The sequence below is a fragment of the Ursus maritimus genome, unplaced genomic scaffold (genome assembly GCF_017311325.1).
Source record: "Ursus maritimus isolate PB19 unplaced genomic scaffold, ASM1731132v1 scaffold_13, whole genome shotgun sequence".
Taxonomy (NCBI): Eukaryota; Metazoa; Chordata; class Mammalia; order Carnivora; family Ursidae; genus Ursus; species Ursus maritimus.
Genome location: NW_024423675.1, coordinates 63,982,693 through 64,004,902, shown reverse-complemented (window position 1 = coordinate 64,004,902; position 22,210 = coordinate 63,982,693). Strand labels below are relative to the sequence as shown.

Sequence of the window (22,210 nt, the reverse complement as noted above, 5' to 3'; positions counted from 1 at the left end):
ACGTGATCATGTAATTAAACAAAAGACTATGCACACTCTGATATATGAATATGTGTGTGTAGACCATACGCTTATGAAAGGGGGTCCAAGTCAGGAATCAGACAATGGTTTGATGATGAAGACATCAGAGTAGAATCATGATTTGTGAGACTTCATTCATCCTGGGCTAGAATTATTTGTATATTTGAAGTATATCTTTACCTTGGATAGTATTGAATAAACAAGAACTTTCCAGTCAACTCCCCCACTTATTAGGTATCAAGTACACCGCTTAGTCATGCCAGAGGAATTAAAATGCAGTTATATATCTGCCCAGTTTAGTCCTATCATGTCTACCTGAGTTTACACCCTGGTCTTTCAGGTTTTTGCACGGATTTCCCAAGTCACTATTAACAACATATTGACAAATGGTTTTATCTCCTGGCTTACTTTGACAGTAGTCACGCTCTTACAGAAGGCTAATCTTAGCATGCAGCCTCGCACTCAAGCTCATGGGCAGTAGGGTCAGAGAAGCTTGATGTGAATTCTTGTTCTGATATTTACAGGCTGGTGACCTTGGACAAAATCTTTCCACCCCCGTCTGTTTCCTTGTCTGTGAAAGAGAGATGCCAGTGCATTTTATACAAGGTCATTGGAAGGATTAAGCCTAATAAAGGGCATGAAGTGCATACCCTAGAGCCCCTCATGGCAAGGAATCAATAAATTGTAGTTATTATAACCATAGTTGTTGCTATTAGAATGTGTTGACTTACTAGATTTGATCTCAGAAGATGGTTTTTTTCTAGCCTTTTCCACCAGCATTGGAGCAATTTATGAGAATGCCTGTGCAGTTGATTGCCATTTATACAAGCAACACAGAGTATTCAAATTAATAAAGTTTCTCTGACAATAACTTTGTAGCTGACTGTAACATCTGTAGTTCCTTAAATAAAAATGTACTCAATTTGCATTTTATGTAATACATGATTGTAACATAGATAAAATTTTCTACCAGCTAATCTGGAGGAAAAATATTCCATCATCGTAATGATTTAGGAAGGGCATTATTGTTGATCTTTATTTTTTTGAGAACCATGTGCCAGCGTGATTATTATGGTAATACTATGTATTTTTAATTTATTTTACTATTTTTATTTTAATTCCAGTATAGTTACATACAGTATTATATTAGTTTCAGGTGTACAATATAGTGATTCAACAGTTCTAAACGTTACTCTGTGCTCATCATGGAAATACACTCGTTAATCCCATCAATTAATCCCACCCCCCCACCCTCCTCCCCTCTGGTAATCATCAGTTTGTTCTTTATAATTAAGAGTCTGTTTCTTGGTTTCTCTCTTTTTTTCTTTTTCTTATTTTTTTTCTTAAATTCCACATATGAGGGAAAGCATATGGTATTTGTCTTTCTCTGACTTATTTCCTTAGCATTATACTCTCTAGCTCCATCTATGTCCTCGCAAATGGCAAGATTTCATTCTTTTTATGGCTGAATAATATTCCATTGTGTATCTATACCACTTCTTTATCCATTTATATATTGATGGTCAGTTAGGCTGCTTCCATCTCTTGGCTATTGTAAATAATGCTGCTATAAACATAGGTGTGCATGTATCTCTTTTAATTAATGTTTTTGTATTCTTTGGGTAAATACCCAGTAGTATGATTACTGGATGGAAGGGTAGTTCTATTTTTAACTTTTTGAGGAACCTCCATACTGTCTTGCACAGTGGCTGCACCAGTTGCATTCCCACCAACAGTGCACGAAGGTGCCTTTTTTTCCACCTCCTCCCCAACACCTGTTGTTCTCGTGTTGATGACTTTAGCCAATCTGACAGGTGTGAGGTGATATTGCATTGTGGCTTTGATTTGCATTTTCATGATAATGAGTAATGTTAGGCATCTTTTCATGTGTCTTCGGTCATCTGTATGTCTTCTTTGGATTAATACCTGCTCATGCCTTCTTCCCATTTTGTAATTGGATTCTTTGGTTTTTTTGGTGTTGAGTTGTGAAAGTTCTTTATGTATTTTGGATACTAACCCTTTATTGGATATGTGGCTTGCAAGTATCTTCTCCCATTCAGTAGGTTGCCTTTGGTTTTGTTGATTGTTTCCTTTGCTGAGCAGAGGCTTTTTATTTTGATGTAGTCCCAATAGTTTATTTTTGCTTTTGTTTCTCTTGCCTCAGGAGATATATCTAGAAAAATATTGCTACAGCCAATGTCAAAGAAATTACTGACTGTGCTCCCTTCTAGGATTTTTATGGTTTCACATTTAGATCCTTAATCCATTTTGAGTTTATTTTTCTGTATGGTGTAAGAAAGTGGTAGGTTTCATTCTTTTACGTGTAGCTATCCAGTTTTCCCAACACCGTTTGTTGGAGAGACTGTTTTTTTTACTATTGCATATGCTTACCTCCTTTGTTAAAGATTAATTGACCATATAATTGTTGGCTTATTTCTGGGCTTTCTATTCTGTTCCATTAATCTATGTGTATTTTTCTGTCAGTACCATACTATTTTGATTACTACAGCTTTGTAGCATATCTTCATATCTGGGATTGTGATACCTCTAACTTTGTTCTTTTTCAAAATCACTTTGGCTATTTAGGATCTTTTGTAGTCCCACACAAATTTTAGGATTGTTTGTTCTAGTTCTTTGAAAAATGCTGTTGATATATTGGTAGGGGTTGCATTAAATATGTAGATTGCTTTGAGTAGTATAGATATTTTAACCATACTTTTACTTCCATTTCATGAGCATGCAACATCTTTCCATTTGTTTGTGTCATCTTCAGTTTCTTTTGTTAATGTTTTATAACATTCACAGTATAGCTCTTTCATTTCTTTGGTTAAGTTTATTCCTAAGTATCTTATTATTTTTGGTGTAATTATAAGTGCGATTGTTTTCTTAATTTCTCTTTCTTCTGCTTCATTATTAGTGTATAGAAATGCAACAGATTTCTGTACACTGATTTTGTAAACTGCGACTTTACTGAATTCATTCATCAGCTGTGGTTTTTTGGTGGAGTCTCAGGTTCCAAATATAGTGTTATATCACCTGCAAATAGTGAAAGTTTTGCTTCTTCCCTACCCATTTAGATGCCTTTTATTTCTTTTTGTTGTCTGATTTCTGTGGCTAGGATTTTCAGTACCATGTTGAATAAAAGTGGTGAGAGTAGAGATCCTTATCTTGTTCCAGAGGTTAGGGGAAAAGTTCTCAATTTTCCCCATTGAGTATGATGTTTGTAGTGGGTTTTTCATATAAAGCCTTTATTATCTTGAGGTATATTACCCCGTACCTATTTTCTTGAGGTTTTTGTTTGTTTGTTTTTTTATCATAAATGAATGTTGTACTTTGATCAGGTTAGGTCATTTATTTGAGATTTTTCTTTCTTCTTGAGGTAGGCCTGTAATGCTATAAACTTCCTTCTTAGAATCGCTGTTGTTGTATCCCAAGGGTTTTGGACAATCATGTTTTCATTTTCATTTGTCTCCATGTAATTTTTTATTTCTTCTTTGATTTCTTGGTTAAGCCATTCATTGTTTAGTAGCGTGTTATTTAACCTCCATGTATTTGTGTTCTTTCTGGATTTTTTCCTGTGATTTATTTCTAGTTTCATAGTATTGTGGTCAGAAAAGGTTTGTGGTATGCCTTTGATATTTTTGATTTTGTCGAGACTTGTTTGTGGCCTAACATATGATCTATGCCAGAGAATGTCCTATGTGCACTTGTGTCTTCTGCTGTTTTAGGATGGAATGCTCTGAATATATCTGTTATATCCATCTGTTCCAGTGTGTCATTCAAAGCCACTGTTTCCTTGTTGATTTTCTGTTTAGATGATTTTTCTGTTTATGTGAGTGGTGTTAAAGTCCCCCTACTATAATTGTACTATTATTGATTAGTTCCTTTATGTTTATTATTAACTTTTATGTATTTGTGTGCACCCATGTTGTTATATCTTCTTGTTGGATTGTCCTCTTGATTATTTTGTAGTGTCCTTTGTGGTCTTGTGTTACAGTCTTTGTTTTAAAGTCTATTTTTTTTGGGGGTGCCTGGGTGGCACAACGGTTAAGCATCTGCCTTCGGCTCAGGGCATGATCCCAGTGTTATGGGATCGAGCCCCACATCAGGCTCCTCCGCTATGAGCCTGCTTCTTCCTCTCCCACTCCCCCTGCTTGTGTTCCCTTTCTCGCTGGCTGTCTCTATCTCTGCAAATAAATAAATAAATAAAATCTTTAAAAAAATTTTAAAAAAAAGAAAAAAATAAATAAAGTCTATTTTTTTTCAATATACGTATTGCTACCTGGCTTTCTTTTCACATTCATTTTATATTAAATGTTTCTGCATTCCCTCACTATCATTCTGCAGGTTTTGTTAGGTCTAAAATGAGTCTCCTGTAGGCAGCGTTTAGATGGGTCTTGTTTTTTATCCACTCTGGCACCCTATGTCTTTTGATTGGAGCATTTAGTCCATTTACATTACAAATAATTATTAATTGATATATATTTATTGTCATTTTGCTACTTGTTTTATGGTTATTTTTATAGTTTTTCTCAGATCGTTTCTTCTCTTTCTCTCTTTTGTGGTTTGCTGCCTTTCTTTAGCGATATACTTGGATTCCTTTCTCTTTCTTCTTGCATATCTGTTACTGGTTTTTGATTTACGGTTACCATTCAGTTTGTATATCACATCTTCTGTGTATAGCAGTCTATATTAAGTTGATCGTCACTTAAGTTTGAACCATTTTTTATTCTGCTCCTCCTCATGTTTTTAGTATATGGTGTTATACTTTATAGTCTTTTATTTTGTGAATCCCTTGACTAATTTTTACAGGTATACTTATTTTTGCTGCTTTTATGGTTCCTATTTTTTATACTCTTACTTATGTTCTTTCCTTTCCATTCAAAGAGTCCCCTTTAACATTTCTTGTAGGGCTGTTTTAGTGGTCATGAACTCCTTTAGCTAATGTTTGTCTGAGAAATTTTCATCTCTCGTTCTATTCTGAGTGATAAATTTCCTACATAAAATATTCTTGGCTGCAGATTTTTCCCCTTCAGCACTTTGAATATATCATACCACTCTTCTGGTGTGCAAAGTTTCTGCTAAAAAATCCACTGATAGAGTTAGGGGGTTTCCCTTGTATGTAGCTGTCTTCTTTTGTCTTGCTGCTTTCATTTATGTTTTCTTTATCACTACTTTTTGCCATTTTAATTACTATGTGTCTTGGTATGGACCTCCTTGGGTTGATTTTGTTAAGGGCTCTGTTTGCCTCCTGGATCTGGATATTGTTTTCTTCCCCACATGCAGTAAGTTTTCAGCTATTATTTCTTCAAATAAACTTTCTACCCCCCTTTCTCTCTTTTCCTCCTTGGATCCCTGTAATGCCAATGTTTGTAACATTTGACACAGTCTTCGAATTATCTCAGTCTATCTTCAGTCTGCATATTTTTTTTGTCTCTTAACTCCTCAGTTTCATTATTTTCCATTACTCTATTTTCTAGGTCTTTAATTCACTCCTCTGCTTTCTGTAGCCTGCTATATAGTCCATCTAGTATATTTTTAATTTCATTTATCATATTCTTCATCTCTGACTTGTTCTTTTCTATCTCTTTGTTAAGAGTCTCCTGATGTCTTCCACTCTTTTCTCAAGTCCAGTGAGTATCTTTATGATCATTACTTTAAATTCTCTATCTGGCATATTACTTATATGTATTTTGCTTAGATCTCTTGCTGTGGTTTTGTCCTGTTCTTTCATATGAAACATATTCCTTTGTATCTTCATTTTCTCCACCTCTCTGTGTGTTTCTGTGTGCTAGGAAAATCCACAATGTTTCTTGCTCTTAAAGGTAATGGCCTTATGAAGAAGAGTTCCTGTAGTGCCCTGCAGTGCAATGTCCCCTGTTCCCCAGGACCTCGTGCTTCATGGGTTGTCTCCTATTTGTGTTGTGTGTGCCTTGTTGCTGTGTCATGGCCTGCTTTTTCCTTCAGTGTAGACATCTGCAGAGGCTCTCTTTGCCTGTTGTGAGCAGTGTTTGGTCCCTGGAAGGGGTGGGGCTTGCCGTTTTAACAAGGTGTGCACTGGTCTGCTTGCAAAATGAGACCTGCCACTGCTGCTGGGACTGGGGCTGCGTAGGGAGGGGACACAGTTTTAACAAGGTGTCCTCAGGCTTCTCAGGGCCTGCCACCACACCGGGGTCTGCAAAATGCACTGGTTAGAAGACATACTATTAGCGAGGTTTATGGCAGTCTTCTGGGAGAGGGGACCCAGAAGCTGTGAGTGAGGCATGCATGACTGCAAAGTGCAAATCCAGCAAAGCAAGGGAGCAAGGTTGTTGTAAGGAAGTTAGGGAGTGAGTACTGGAGCTGTGCTGGTGCCTGCCCATGGCCATGTGTTTATGCTGAGGCGCAGGGGAGGGAGATGGTGCCTGCCAGCAAATACTCCTCCTGGAGGGGTCTCCCTGAGATCCGTGCCTCTCCAAGACATTCTCTGGGATGAATAAATGACTCTTCCTCTTGTATGCCCCAGGTGTTTTTCAAACTGCTTCTTCTAGGCTGAATGTCTGGGGGCTGTTGTCGTGCTGTCTCTGTAAGTGTGGGGATTTAGCTTCCTAACAGCCTCTGGGCTCTCCCAGAGTCCAGCCTGCTGATTTTTAAAATTCCAGGCTTTAAGTCCTGCTGGTTGTAAGAACTCACAAAATTTGTCCCTTCTTGCTTTCAAAGCTAAATGTTATGGGGGTCCGTCCTCCCCGTGTGGGCTCCCCAATGTGGTAGTCTGTTTCTTGCCCTTCTCCACACCCCAGGCTCCCTCCTGAGCATAGATGGCCAGGGCCCTTTTAGCTCCCGACTGTATCTCCATTCTTTGCTCTTGCTACCCTCTTCAATTAGCTTCTTGTCCACCTTCAGTTACGGAATTTGTTCTGCCAGTCTTTGGGTCATTTTCTGGGTTATTTACGGGGACATGAGCATTATCTAGTTGTATCAGTGGGATAAGGTGAGCTTAGGGTCCTCCTATTCTGCCATCTTCCCAGACTTTCCCAATACCACATATTTTTAAATGTCGTACTGGAAGTTCAATTTAAAGTTATGACATCTCATTTTCATTGAATTTTTTATGTTCAATAATAAATATTGCCTTTTCCAATTTTAAGATCATAAGATTTGCTTAAAAAAAAGTCTTCAATATACTTGCACATAAAGGAAAGGGTAAAATTCATGTTTAAGCAAACTAGTTGCCTGGAGAACATTACAGTTGACGTTGGCTGTATATTCTTCTAGGCTGTTTTCAAGTTGTATACACATGCTCACATGAATACAACACACATGCATTTTTAACGGAATCATACATATTATTTTGCAACTTGTATCTTTTACTTCATACATCATTCTCACTTTCCCTATCACTAGACAAAGGTCTACATGATAATTTCATAATTGATAGTATTGTATTCTGCTTTAGTGATCCTCTGTTGGTAAGTATCTAAGCTGTTCTACATTTCACTACAAAAGCAGCACTTTCATTCTTCCTTATGTACATTTCCATGAACTTGTGTGGTCACATTTTTTCAGTATAATTTTAGAAGAAGAGTTGCTGTGGCAAAAGTATTCTACATTTAAAGTGTTGTCATGCTGAATTCCCAAAGGTCCTCCAGAAAGTTTGCACCAATTTCCACTCTCCCTAAAACCATGAGAACCCAATTTCTTCACATTTTTTACCAGTACGTGCTTTCATTCTTTTTTATCCTTGCCAATTATTTAGGTGAAACATGGCATCTCATGTTAAATTGCCTTTCTCTCATTACTAGAAAGCTTGAGTATGTTTTTAGTTTTTATTGATCATTATTACAACGATTTTCTTGCAATCATTCTTTGTGAACATTTCTTATAGTAATCTTTTGTGTATCATATATATTGCAGATATTTTTACTGATAAGTAAAATAATCCAAAAGTATTTTTATGATGTTTTAGAACTATTTAAGTTGTGCATTTTGATGGCATTAAATGTATCATTTTCTTCATAGAATTGTGCCTGTGTAATCATTCTTATTTAATAGAACCTTCTTGACAGTCAAGATCATTGTAGATATTTATTGAAAATATTTTCTAGTTTTTTCTATGGTTTCACTTTTAAAACATTCGTGATCTTGGGGTACCTGGCTGGCTCAGTCAGTTAAGCATCTGTCTTCAGCTCAGATCTGATCTCAGCCCAGGTCAGGCTCTCTTTTCAGCAAGGGGGTCTGCTTCTCCCTCTCACTCTCCTTCTGTGCTCTCCCCCCTTCTCCAATAAATAAATAAAATCTTTTTTAAAATATGTGATCTATATAGATTTTATTTTAATGTGAAGTGTTTTATATAAGTCTAATTTTACTTATTTCTCCCCCCAAAACCTACAAATTGCATTTTCCACATCATTTATTGAATAAAACACATTTCCCACTGATTTGAAATCAATCCCACCTTTATATTATATTAATCTTGAACTCTTATCTCTAGAGTCTGTCCTGCTTTATTCATCTGCTTATCCTGCCTCCAACCCCATATTGTTTTGATTACTCTAATGTATTAAACATTATAACTTATTTAATATCTGGCACTATAAGTTCTCCAAACTGCTGTCTCATTTTTCCTTGGTGCTCACACGGATTAATTTTTCCACATGACCTAGAATCTTTTATAAAGTTTGAAAATAAATTTTATGAATTTATTTTTAATATATGAGTTAAGTGTGTCATCCTAGAGAAGTGTAGTCAAGTCAGAATGTAAATTTAAAGATTGATTACATAATGTCAAGGTGTCATCTCATTTCTGAGCTATGTCTAGAAAAACTAAGTCACTCCAAAATTGATTCTTTAGCATTTTATTATATCCATAGTACAAGGTATTGGCTGGTTTTCCTGGTTGACCAGCAATTCCAAGCCATTATATTGTAATTTTATAAAAGGTTGACATCTCATCTGGGGCTATGTTTTTCCCTGCCTGACTAAGTGAGTACTAGGTAAGGGTAACTGGAAGACCACTGCTCTCTGAATTACAGATTTGCATTAGATTTAAGTTTGAAGGAGGTGTGTTAAATCAGTTGTCTTATAATAGGATTTTTAAGGATTATTATTTGTTTGATTTATAATATTACTTTTTGTGAAATTAGGTGTCAATAAAATTAGTACTGTGGTGTTCTGTATCTTTACTTGTTGTTCTAAGTCTAATGTCTTCTTCTGTCCAACTTCCAATATGTCTTATCATGTAATTTTCTTAAGTAAACACAACATTCCAAAAATGCATATATGCAAGAAGGAAATGAATAATTTATAAGAACTCTGTTTGTTTTATTTTTCCCTCCCTCTTTTGGATCAATTTAGTAAGGCTACGGGCTATAACCTTAAAGGCATTGGAGCAAGAAAGACATAGATGGGGTCAAGTTACTTTCCAAGCACTACCAGTTGTGGGACCTTGAACAAAGTCTGGGCTCTTCATTTGTAACATAGGGAACAATAACAGTATCTGTTGTTTTGAGCATCGTATTAATGATATATTTATAAAGTAACCAACACAGTAGCTGACACAACTAACAGGCACTCCCTAACTTTTGGCTATTTTTATTATTATGCAACCTAATGACATTGTGAGAGAGGCTAATATTTCATAAAGCTTTAAAAATATATTTGTTGCTTTCCTTAATTTTTTATAATTTTCAAACACTAAAATGCTGTAGCCCCCCCAAATTGGTTATGCTATATTGTATCAATTAATTTAGTGAGGACCAGTTCTACCAAATGGCAGCTTCCATCTGACATAACCTTTTGTAGGACTGGGTCAGAGTTAAAAGAAAGATCTTATTTATATTGAGCATTTTGATTCATGCATTCAACAAATATTTACCAAGTATTTAGACATGATTCTTGATTCTAGAGATCAAGAGGTAAACAAGAAAAAAGACATAGGAGGCAAACATATAATATTCTATATAATCAGTTGAATGACCGACGTAATTCCAATTGGTGATAACTACCATAGTTTTTCAAAAGTCTGCAAACTAGTTTCTGATAAATTATTAAGAGGGGAGGATTTCTGAGACCAAAGTCAATCAATTAAAAAATCATCTTTGAACTATAAGCGAACCTATGAGAATAATCAGAACTCAGGAACCTGCCTTCCCATTTTGCTTTTTTAAAGAGATCTTGACCAAGTGACCCAAACTCTTCCCCTAAAGATGAACTTAGGGCTAGATGAGCTTCAGAATTCCTGTAAACTGCAAATATCAGTGGTCTGTATTTTTTCTAAGCAAAAAGAGAAGGAAACATATTATTTATAAGATAACTAAGGCATACAAATATAAAATAAAATAAACATTGTGAATTGCAGATCATAAATTAGAATCTGATATTCTACCAATGTTATATATTGCTTCATTGGACATCTAGCATATTTAGCAAATAAATATATGAAGCAAAAAATTTCCTCTTCCAAATTCCTGCTCTCCTAGGCCAAAAGGTTTTTAACCAAAGATATGCATACATGTCTTACCTGAACAGAGATATTTTAGAAGGATCAAAGGAGGTCAGATTTCTGAAATGTAAACTCACTGTCCTAGAACCTGACATATTCCAGTATGATCTATGGTCAGAACTTGTCTCAGCCTTTGTCTTATCAAGGATTGAGAAAAGTGTCAGAAGCAAGATAATCATAATATGTGGGATAGATGATCCAGGAACTAGAGTCTAGCAAGAAGGAGGCAGAGAGATTGAGCAAGAATTTCTCTAAACCAAGAATAAGCCAGAGGGTCAGATTAGGGAAAAGCCAAGAGCTCAGAGAAATTGGGTCAAGTTTCTTTTACATTACAGTCAAAATCAGGAATGTTCTTTATCATCTTGGAGAGGTCTTCAAACATATGGCTTTCTTTCTTATGTGGTATTTACCTCTTGACCGAGTCCATGTGTAAAGATGGAGTTCATTTCAAAGAAAGAATGATGGAATTATTTTGCTCTAGAATGTTCAGAAGAAGCCAGATAATAGGTAGTAAGGCTGCTTGATACGAGGTTGACACAGAGCTATGCAGACTCCCCCCACTCTTGCCAGAGGGCTCAGAAAGCCTCCATTCAGTGCCTGCAACTGGCGGAGGGCAGGTCACAGCAAATGGCGAATTGCTGCGGTGTGGTCACGACCGCAGTGTTTCATAAAAGGGTATTGGTGTGAACAGGGCAGGGTTGTTGTGGCAAATGGACCATAAAGGATGGAAAAGGGCTTGTACATGTATGGGAGCAGAAGGAAGGCTTGATTTCGGGAAGGAAGCAGCTTCATCAAAGGTGCAAAGATGAGGGTCGGTGTGATGTGTGACAGCCCAGTAGGAAGACCGGCTGATGAGAGCAGGAGGCAGACATGACTAATGGCAGTTTCTGAGCTGTTCCCAGTAATCATGACTGTTTTATGTGCAGAGCACAGCAAATTCCCAGCAGTGATTTCTTAAATGGAGACATACAGATAACTGGGAACATTTCATAATGTAAGAAGCAAGATCATTTGTCAAGGGTTGGGGAGAAAAAGGCATTATCAGTTTTGGGGGATTATAAAAGGTTTTCAGACAGCTCTTCTGGGAAAGTCCCAGGGATTCAGGGAAAAATAATGCCACAGAAATGGGGTGGGATATTTTGAGCAGCTGTGCCACAGTTCCAGGTCAATGCGCATGGAATGGCACTCTATTTAATTTATAACATTTGCTGGTGACACTTGGTGGTCTGGGATGAGAATTAGGCGAAGAATAGAAAGGGGAGGTGGGGACCAGCAGAAAGGGGAGGAAATCCAGTTGTTGATGAGGAAGACCATCTTGCCGAAATGGGGCAAATGGTTACATTGCCTTTGTCATTACAAATTTAATCTGTTGAATTTCTCATGTTTTTCTTCCTTACCATTCAAAATTTACTTTCATGGGACAGCAGGAAAACAACAGTGATAACCCTGGACAATTAAAGATGTACAAAGATAATATACCATTTAATGGGGGAAAAACCCAAATTGGCCGAAGTTAAGATGGGAAATAAAAGATGAGACAAAACACAACAGAAAAGTTGCTGATGGTTACAAACAGCTCTGTTAGCAGAGTGAGGGCTGCTGGTATAGATTAACAAGAGTTCGGTGGCAAGAACACAGAGCAGCCCTCCTCGCGAGATGCAGCATATGCACACCTGGACCAAGGCGTTCTTTCACTCCTGTACTCCTCAGTGCCATGGTATCTCCTGGGGGAGATGCCAGGAGGCCAAAGCCTTCCCTTTGGGGACTTGGCTTACCAGTGAGCTAGAGAGAGAGGACACAACCCTGAGGAAAGGTCTTTCGTGGGAAAAGTGCTACTTGTCCCCATCTGTTCCTGCAAACTTTAACCCAGTTTTCCACAAAGGGGTCTATAAGACAGAATTACCTGAAAAGAAGAGAAGAGAAGAGAAGAGAAGAGAAGAGAAGAGAAGAGAAGAGAAGAGAAGAGAAAAGTCAGATTCAATGACTCAATTTCTTCACGCCAATCTTGGATTGCAGAGTGAGGAATTGATTTTGGGAAACCTCTCTAGGTGATTTGGAAGCACAGGCTGACTGGAGGACCAGCCCGCAGGGCACAAGGCTGGTGTGCCAACTGGTTCTGGTTGTGTTTGGGTACAAAGACCATCATTCAGATGGTTGGTGCCCAAATTACAGCAGCAGAAGTCTATTCTAGCTGAATTTCTGGTACTTTCTATCCAGTCATTCTAAAAACCATGTTGAGCATTGCTGTGGTTATTATTTCTGGGACTCCCCAGAGTTTATCAAATATGCTGTCAAACCACCCTCTTTTCTTCCATCACCACATTGCCTCTGCCATGTTTTTCTTCTGACTGACTTCCCTACTTGAGGCCAGTAAAGGAGCCGTCCTCTTGGCTCTGCTGGTGTCCCTCATGTGTGAGGAGCAATGCCCAGATCAAGGGCACCAGCTCCAGACTCTTCCAAGGCCAATGCTTGGGGGCAGGAGGTGAGGGGCCCCTCTCTCAGTTCACGGCTCTATCTTGCACCCCAGTCTGGATCAGTGGGTGCTCTGCCTCAGTTTCTCCAAGGAAGCAGCTTCTTCCATTTCTGGTATCCTGCTTTCTTGGTGAAGAAAGATTTCTACATGATCTTTCCACAGGGCATCTGGGGCCCAGGGCTTCCTTCCTCAAAGGAGATGGCTCACCTTCCTCTGCATCGCCCCTGGAGCCCCACTGCAGAGCAGGGGCCCTGCTGTCATTTTGTTTTAACTAAAATGTCCATTCACATGGCTTACTCAGAACAGTGGCATACTCTTCCTCAGGGGAAGTTAAGCCTCCGCTTGGTGGGAGATAGAACTCGGATTGTGGTTTTAAGTGGCAGTCGTTCTAGCTCCTACCTGTCAGGTTAAAAACACACCTGGTAGAACCATGTTTTAGATAAAACACTTCAACGAAGAACCAAATTTTTATAACACCTGGCTCTTCTGAAAGAATACAATTGCAGCCTTAGAAAATCCTCCTGGGAACACTAATAACCATGATAGTTTCTAGTGTTTCTGTTTCCTTCTGTTCTTCAGAATCTGGGTCAGAGGGTTTATGCAGAGTACATTTTGTATGTTTTGGTGGTTTATTCTTTTACTCTAGCAATACGGGAAATTATAGAAAAATGAGAGTTTTTAGTATATCTATATATGGGAAATTATAGAAAAATGAGAGTTTTTAGTATATCTATAAATCACACCACAAGTTAATATTAATCTCTTCCTCCTTCCCTTCTTCCTTTATTTTCCACCTCCCTCCCCCCCTCTTCCCTCCCACGGCCCATTTCTTTTTTCTGTAATCAGGTATTAAGCATCTAGTCTACGTTAGGAATCGTGCTGAAGTCTGGCACATTTCTTCTGTCAAGAAGTTGCTGTCTTGGGAGAAAGATAGACTTGTAAAAAAATATTAAAGAATATGATAATATACTGTGTTATATAGGATTCGCCAGAAACCCCAAATTGGGAATGGTTAACTTTACCTGAGGTCAGAAATGCTTAACAGAGAAAATATCATGAACTGACTCTCAAAGAAACTGCCTATATTTCTTTTTCTTTAGTTACCAATACAGTGAAAGGTTCTTGTTTCTTCTACTTATGCCCGAGGACCATTTTATACACGAAGATATAGAGAGGTTTGTCATGCTAGCAGGAAGTAACTAAAAATAAATGGAAATGAGAACAATTTCCTGGCGGGATCAATAACCAGGAAGACCTTAAGAAAGGCTGCTTTTGGGGACGTTGCAAAGCACCAATTTAAGATGTGTTGTGATAATATCATTGAAACATTTCAAAATGAAGACAATAGATAAATTTAGACAGATGACATTACCCAAAAATGCAGGAATCTTAAAATGAAGTCACATGAAATGTGGAGTCAACTTACTGATATAAAAAGAATAAGAGTCTTGAGACACAAGTGATTGAAATGGAGATGGAGAGAGTGGGACATTCATAGCAGTTAACAATGATGGACTAGAAGTTGAAAGTGAAGGTTTGAATTTCAGCTGTATAACTTAGCCATGACCATGGGCAAAATAGTTTCTCTCTCTGTTTTATTTCCCTCATCTATAAAATAGGAATTCCAAGTAGCATTTAGTATATATGTTTGTTATAATGATTAGATGGGAAAACACTTGAAGTGCAGTCCCCTGCACATAGAAAACATTTGAGAAATATCACCTGTTAACACCATCATTACTCTATGGAAAGGGAACTGTTAGCAATGCAATTCTGGCAACTTAACCCTGATTGCCTGCAATAAATAAATCATTTGCTCTCCGTGTGATCTAATCATTTCTAAGGTTTCTTCAGTGTACAGAGTTGGAGAACATATAGCAGGGCAATTATTTTTTAAGCCACTACTATTTAACTTGGTAAATATTCATTGACAAAAAGCAAGGGAATGAAGAAGAAAGAAAGAAGATGATGCACATTGATATGTCCCGTGTGAAGCTTCACTTTGCTTACTGTTTTTCTAAGCCATGGAATTTCAGAGTTACTTGATTAAAACAGTTTTAGACTATTTACACCAAAAATGTTCCTCGAAGGAAAGTTAAGATAGATGAGAGTAAATGTGTCTTAAAGCATAAGGAGTCTGAGAGGGCGCTCATCCACAGACTGCAGGGAATTCCAGTACCCAAATTCAGCTCCTTTCCAGGAGAGTTTACTAACAGCTGAAATGGCTTCACGTTCCTCGACTTATAAACAGGACGTGATAGTGCATAATTGCAGTGTCCCAGGAAGACACTGCGTGAGTGGCCTTCACATTTTAAGGAAAGCCAAATTGCTTCTCAGTGGTCACATGTGCATACAGACACGAGAGCTCACGGAGCCAGTGGTCTGTCCACGCAGAGCTGAGGAAGTGACAGCTCACAAGGGTCCAGTGACCTCGGTGTATTTCACAACAAGCCCTTGGGAGAGCTAAGAGATAAAGGAGTCAGACTTGTGGCTTCCCAGCCTACTGAACTGATCTCCATCTGGCTATGTTGATAACTAGTTTTGTTGGGCAGGACCTGTGAGTCTCATCCCCTCCCCCCGGCTCCAGTCTGTGCCATTAAGTCTGAAGTGTTAGCATTTTTCTGAACATGAGAGATTGGTCTGCAGCTTTGGGGTTTCCTCAGTTGTCTGCTAATCAACCCTGACTGTTTGCTCCTGCATTTATAAGGCACATTAAACATACTCTACCCACATGGGCTACAGGCAGATCACAAAACTCACTGATGAGGTCTTCAAAATTTGACAATGACAGAAAGGATACACATTAGGAGGAGGTCATTAAAAAGATGGAATGGGTTGAATATGTTTTCTATCCAAGAGAGATGGGACACTGCTAAGATGACGGTCACTTCCCATCCTACACAAGAAGGAAGAGAATAAAATATTTTGCAGATTGGATGGTGAGATGAGACTATTCTTGCCTTCTGAAATTATTTATAAACACTGTGCAATAAATAATCTATAAATGTACATACTCTAGAAATAATATACATACATCTGATAAAACAAAATGTTATAAATATATTTAACGGCTTGGAAAAGAAGACTTCCATTGAGTATTTGTGCTGAGGATAAAAGATGAATGAGATACTCGGCTTCTTTCTGAGTTGCTCAGGGTTAGTCACTCATCTATAATGTGCTTGCTTTTTCTTGGTTGTTGCAATTACTTCACGACGTTGAAGAATTCGAAGTCCGTCCTTAGGCATAAAAAGTTAGATCTTTGTTAGGGACCGCACCAGGGTCACTAGAGCTTAGAACTGATTAATCTGCATGATTCTGAATCAGACATGTTCATGGGAATATGCCAGGGCATCACAGGGTGTGCAAAAAACAGATCCTGGCCCTCAGAAGGTGTCTGCTCTCAGTGGGGACCAGACAAACTCTAAAATGTACTGAAGCATTTATTCTAAAGTCTTTGTTAAAAGCATCCAATTTTGAATCATTTATTTGTGATTTTAATATGATGGGATAACTATTTGCCTTCTTATCAATTAAAACATTGACAGAATACATCTTAACAAAGAATTCAAAGAAAACTGTTTCAGTTAGTCATGATGTTTCCAAAATTTGGAACATGTAGGAACTTGGAGAGAGTCTTTATTAATCCTGTATGTAAGAAAAATCCTTCCATTTCCCTAACTGTACTGCATACCACACTGCTTTAGTCCACAATTTCAGAATTTATGCTATGTTTTAAAAAGCTTTTCTCAAGTAATTAGATTTGGGTAAGCTTGGTGTTCTTTATTATAGTCCTTAACTATATTCTTCACTCACCAGCTGCTTTCAAATCCTAACATAACCAGCGAAATGTCTGTTTAGACTGTCAGCTCCATCCAACTTCACCAACCACTTTGTTATGTCCAAATGAAAATGTCTCGGGACGCCTGGGTGGCTCAGTTTGTTAAGCGTCTGCCTTCAGCTCAGGTCATGATCCCAGGGTTCTGGGATCGAGTCCCACAGGGGGCTCCTTGATCAATGGGGAGCCTGCTTCTCCCTCTCTATCTGCCCCTCCCCCTGCTTGTGCTCTCTCATGCTCTCTCGCTCTCTCTCTGACAAATAAATACATAAAATCTTTAAAAAGAAAGGTGTTTAATATCATCTAGAAAAAAAGTATGGAGAAGACAGTGATTTTTAAAAAATCACATTTGGCTCTTTTAAGACTTCATTTGTTGCTGTTTCCTTTGCTTTCATCTGTTCCTATTCTTTTGAATTCAGTCTTAGCATTCTGTCACTACGGGTTCAGTTTCTCTCCCCGCTGTCCCTGCTGTCCCTGCATTCCGTCCTTGTTAGGTGCAAGTCGAAGGTACACAGTGGTCACAGATTTGCAGGGGCCTCATCCACACCAAAGCCTTATGAGCTCTCCTGAAGCGTGCTGCAGAAACGCCTTTGCTCTCCCTGGGGTGAATCTGCCGTCTCCACCAGCCTCGGGAGGGCTGGGGGGGGGGGGGCAGCACAGGTGGCAAATGCAGATGTGCTTTCAGGGGCTGCTGATACTCGACTAAAGCTCCGCTACACCTCTTTGCAATTTTTAATAAGTAAAGTTACTTAGCATATGTGGAAGCCCAGATTAAAGGCTTGTTGCAGTCTGTTGTGCTAACAAAGCGAGGACCGAGGGCTCCCCGAGCGTTCATTGGCGTGCCAGATCTTAAAAGCTTTGGAAGCGCTCTGCGGCTGTGTCCTGTCAGCGCTCAGCAGACTAATTACACATCAGCGCCGCAAGCCTTAAGCGTTCCGGGGGGAGTTATTGTAGTCGATGATTTCGGTGATCTGTGGCTAGCACGCTACTGAGAGACTTGTTTTGAATTGCACCTTTCAGTCCATCTCCTGGTGCTCTGCGGATGCGCCGAGGCATGAGAGAGCCGGAAACACTTGGGTACCCATCAGAGCACGCTGTAAGCCCCTAGCCCGCGCCTTCCGTGCTTCCGAGGATCCGAATGACACGCTCACAGCTAGACCACTGTGTACTCACTTATTGAACACATAGTCATCGGGCCCAAAGGAAGGGTGAATGAGGAGGAGAGCGGAAAGACTTAACACTCAAAGCTCAAGTGATGAAAAATCTCTTGGTCTCCACGTAGCTCATGTTTTTCTCTCTAACATAGAGAACAGTAGAGGTTTAGCCCTAGTGATTATGACTCAGCGGAAAGAAAGGAAGTAGCTTGATAGCTCATTTTGAAATGTAGCCTGAGCCAGTGAACAATCCAAGCATGTTTGATCACCAAAGTGGCCAGAGGGAAGTGTGTAATGCTTCACAGAAGAATTAATGATATTTAAATGTAGCAAAATAAGGGTCAAAGAATATTCTTATTTTCAGATAGTGCGTCAAGGCTAAGTTATGTGGAAATAATAACCTAAAGACAGGAGCCTTGCTAAATGCTTTAGATTTTATGTTTAACTTAGAGTTTTGGATAATACTCAAAAGTCTTTATATAGTAATCTTGTTATTGTAGAATCCATTCATTAAGATTTATTTAATCGGATAGAGCTATACTTAAGACACTTTTATGATATTGGGCAGAGAAAAAGTGTTCTAAGTACATTAGGAATATTAGAAACAGCTAAGGAAAGTTGAGCAAATTTATAAATCACTTTGAAATACTCAGTTTACATATTATAATTCTTCCTACTAATTGTAAGTCATTCTTGGTGCTTTTTAAAAACAGGCCCTAAGAGACATCTGTCAATGTTATAGCTTAATTTTTATTATCATGACAGATTGAAAATAGTAAAAATTCTTTTCCATAGAAGAATGTTTTATAATTCAGATTATTCAACTAATCCAGAAATGGCTTTCCTCATCATTAGTATAAATTAATCTTCTTTTAACCACATTTCCAAAGAATAAAAGACTCAGTAATTTGCCTTCCTCTGGAAGTGACTGCAGCCTCAGCTCCTCAGGCTCTTCCAGACACCCCCTCCGGGGGGCACATGCAGAAAACCGCCGCTCTGCTCTGGGGTTTTTTCCTCCATACTGGGATTGGCTTATTTCAAGATGAATACTTGTCCTATGGGAAGCAAGAACAAAAATGAAAATCTAAGTAACCAAAAAGGTTGACTATGAAATTTAAAAGCCTATCGTCGCTGGCTGTGACAGGCAAAGTTTCAGAAAGTGATGCATTTGATTGTTTCGAAAGGATCTTTCGGTGTGATGGAGAAAATATGTGAATTAATTACACACGAAAGCCAATGCTGTTCAGCCTCTGCCTAAACAAAAACAATGTTTCTGGTAAAGAATTCTTTAACATCCATTGTTCAAACAAACATTGGTTTTTCTAACATTCTTGAAATAATTATAGTTTTTATTTTAAATTTTTTCAGTTTTATGTTGAAAGTAATGAGTTTCTATTATTTGGTCTGAATTAGATATTTTTTTCACAACGTTCAGGACATGACAGGGCTGGAGAGGATTGATTGGGCACTTAATATTGTCGGGCACCGTGTCACGTGCTCTCCGTACATTATCACATTTAATACTAACAGAAACCCCATGCGGTAAATGTCATTTTCCTCATTTTATGGATAGGGAAAGTAGGCTCAGATTAGCAACCATTATCAACTGGTTATGTTACATAACTAATAATTCCTATAGCTGGACTTCGAACCAGTTCTGATGAATCCGGAAGACGAGACTCTAAATACGGAACTGAGCTGATGCCATACAAGTAATCTCCGCATGAAAATTCCATAAACAACTATTTACAAGAGATGTTTTGCTTTTCCACAAAGTTTCAATAATGAAATGAATTTAAAAATGATAAAACATTAAAGATTGATCTAAGACAAATTGCTTATTGGTAATGGGACAATCTGACAGGCTTGTCGGAGAGGCATGGATTTGGGTCAGGCCTATCTGAGTGGATGGATGTGAATTTGATAGTAGAATGTATGAGGGCTTTGGTGGTAGGTTTTAGAGTATTTGGTACACACTGGTCCTGCCCATCCCGTCCTGTTACTGAGTGATCACACAGGAACAACTCCCATGAAGTGAGAAGTGAAGGATCACCTTCCTACCAGCCGGGCCTGTCGCCGAAGCTCCGCAGGTGTCTCCCGGGTATGGCCTACTGTGGACCACGTGGCCTAGATAGTCTTGAGGCCAAAGAGGACCTTCTAGTTCCCACCTAGTATAAATTGTGATCTCAAGGTTTTTGTCCCTGAGTGACCAGCAGGCTTGGGTCACAAGAAGGGGGCTCCTGGCTGAACTGCATGAACTTCTAATACCCTACTTTTGATTGACCCCACTCATCATAAACACAGCCCAGTTAATGAGCTAGCATTGCTGTGAGATTAGCCCCCTCTGTTCTTAGTGACGGGAGATGAAGGAGGTTGCTAAGGAGCAGGCAGTGGTGCTCAGTATTCCTTTTCCCTCTGTACTGATCAGGACCTGAAGGAAGAGATGGGGAGCATTTTATCCCACTTGAGAGTGGGCTTTCCACCAGGGCCAGCCTGGGTGGCTCCAAGTGAAGTCATACCTTGTATATGGAAAGTGGGTGTTGGAAAAACTGTTCATCACTATCTGACCTATCTGTATTTTGATGGGTTTGTTATTAATTTGAATCTGATTCACATCTATGACCTATCAATGACTCATGCAGTTTACAGACAAATTGGAAAGGCAACAGAGATGTTACCTTTATTATGGATTCACATTTTTTTTTTAAAGCAAGAATTAGTCCTCCCTTTTATTCCTCTGTCAGGGAATTGCTCTATCACATAAAACTGACTTTCATAAAATACCAGTAAATCTGAAATGCCAGATGGAGACCTTCATCTTGGCAGTTGTGAACTGTTCTTTTCCATTTCAGAGGCTCAGAATGAATACTTATCTTGTCAGTTTATACTCTATTGTACAAAGGTTCTGTTTTGTGTAAAAGAACTTCAGTCAATTTAAAACAAATTGATTTCCATCTCTAAGAATGAAACATCCTACCCTGCAAGTAGATACTTTCCATGAATGTGTCATTTACATTTGATTTCTGACCTCAGCCTTATACATCGATGTTAACGTGGAAGCCTTCATACTCTCAGTCCTGAGATTGGAAAGTTCTCTGCTCACTATTTTCTCACCCAAGGACTTTGCTATATTATGCTCTTTATATCTGAATAACTCTCCATTTCTTCTAGCTTGAATCTTATAGAATACATTGCAATTTGCTTCAATTTCACAAAGCAGAAGGGTGAGCAGTTAAAGGTGACAGAGGAGCAAGGAAGGGAGAGGAATGCATTGAAAGCAGGCTTCAGAAAAAAGAACACAGCTGATAGTCTCCAGCTTACAAATACCATTTCTGTGGAAAATTAGGCTAAAGCTGAAACTTGACCTCGGGAGAGAATATTATAGCCCTAAATAGAGTTGGTTTTGCGCCTCTGACAGAAATCAGGGATTGCTGTCCTGCTTTTTTTTTTTCCCTTTGCAGTTACTTTCGATATGCATCTCTCTTTTTCTTTAGTGTTTGATCATTATCCTTAGCCCAAATACGTGTTACTGCAATTGAGGAAGAAGCAATCCTATAATCTCAAGAAGTTTCCCCCCCACAAAAGAGTGAAGTCCAGTGATACACTTGGTGAATTCCTTTTCTCTGCTGAGGCAGTTTGCTGATTTGTTGGCATAAAATTTCAGAACTCAGTCAGAGAACCTCACCTACTACGACATTAAAGGAAACAACTGGTGATACACGTGAACAGTTGGCTTCTACTTTTTTTTAAAGAACTGATTGCAAAAGTTAGGTCTTCTAGAAATCACGCTGCAAGTTTACTCAAGATAGTGTGTTTTAATTTTTTTTTTTCTACAATGACATGAATTCGCTATCAGCAACAACATGAAAATACATATATACAACGTCATTGTTCATAGTTGAAAAATCTTGGAAAAACCTAAATGCCTAAACCTGGAAGAGTCTGCCCCCATCATGGAGTACTACGAAGCTGGGAAGACAGTGAGGAAGACCTCTACACAGTGGTGTACAGTGATTTACAGAAGGTATTACTAGACAAAAAAAGCAAAATGCAAAAGATAACCTATATTGTGGTACCCTTTGTGTAACAGTACATGGAAATCCATCAAGAGCTCAGCTGACTTGAGAGAGAGGACTTTGAGCTGCTGGTGTCAGAGTAGCCATAAATAAATGAAGCCTTGAGTTACCTACCACGATGGTGTAACGATGTTATAAGCAAGAGTCTAAAGCCAAAGGGAACGCTGTCCC

The 22,210-nt window shown here is 38.6% G+C and overlaps 1 protein-coding gene across 2 annotated transcripts in view; it reads left to right on the top strand.

Annotated features, from left to right (window-relative positions):
• PRKN (parkin RBR E3 ubiquitin protein ligase) overlaps positions 1-22,210 on the top strand; it is a 1,045,173-nt gene that overhangs the window by 390,364 nt on the left and 632,599 nt on the right. The window lies entirely within an intron of this gene.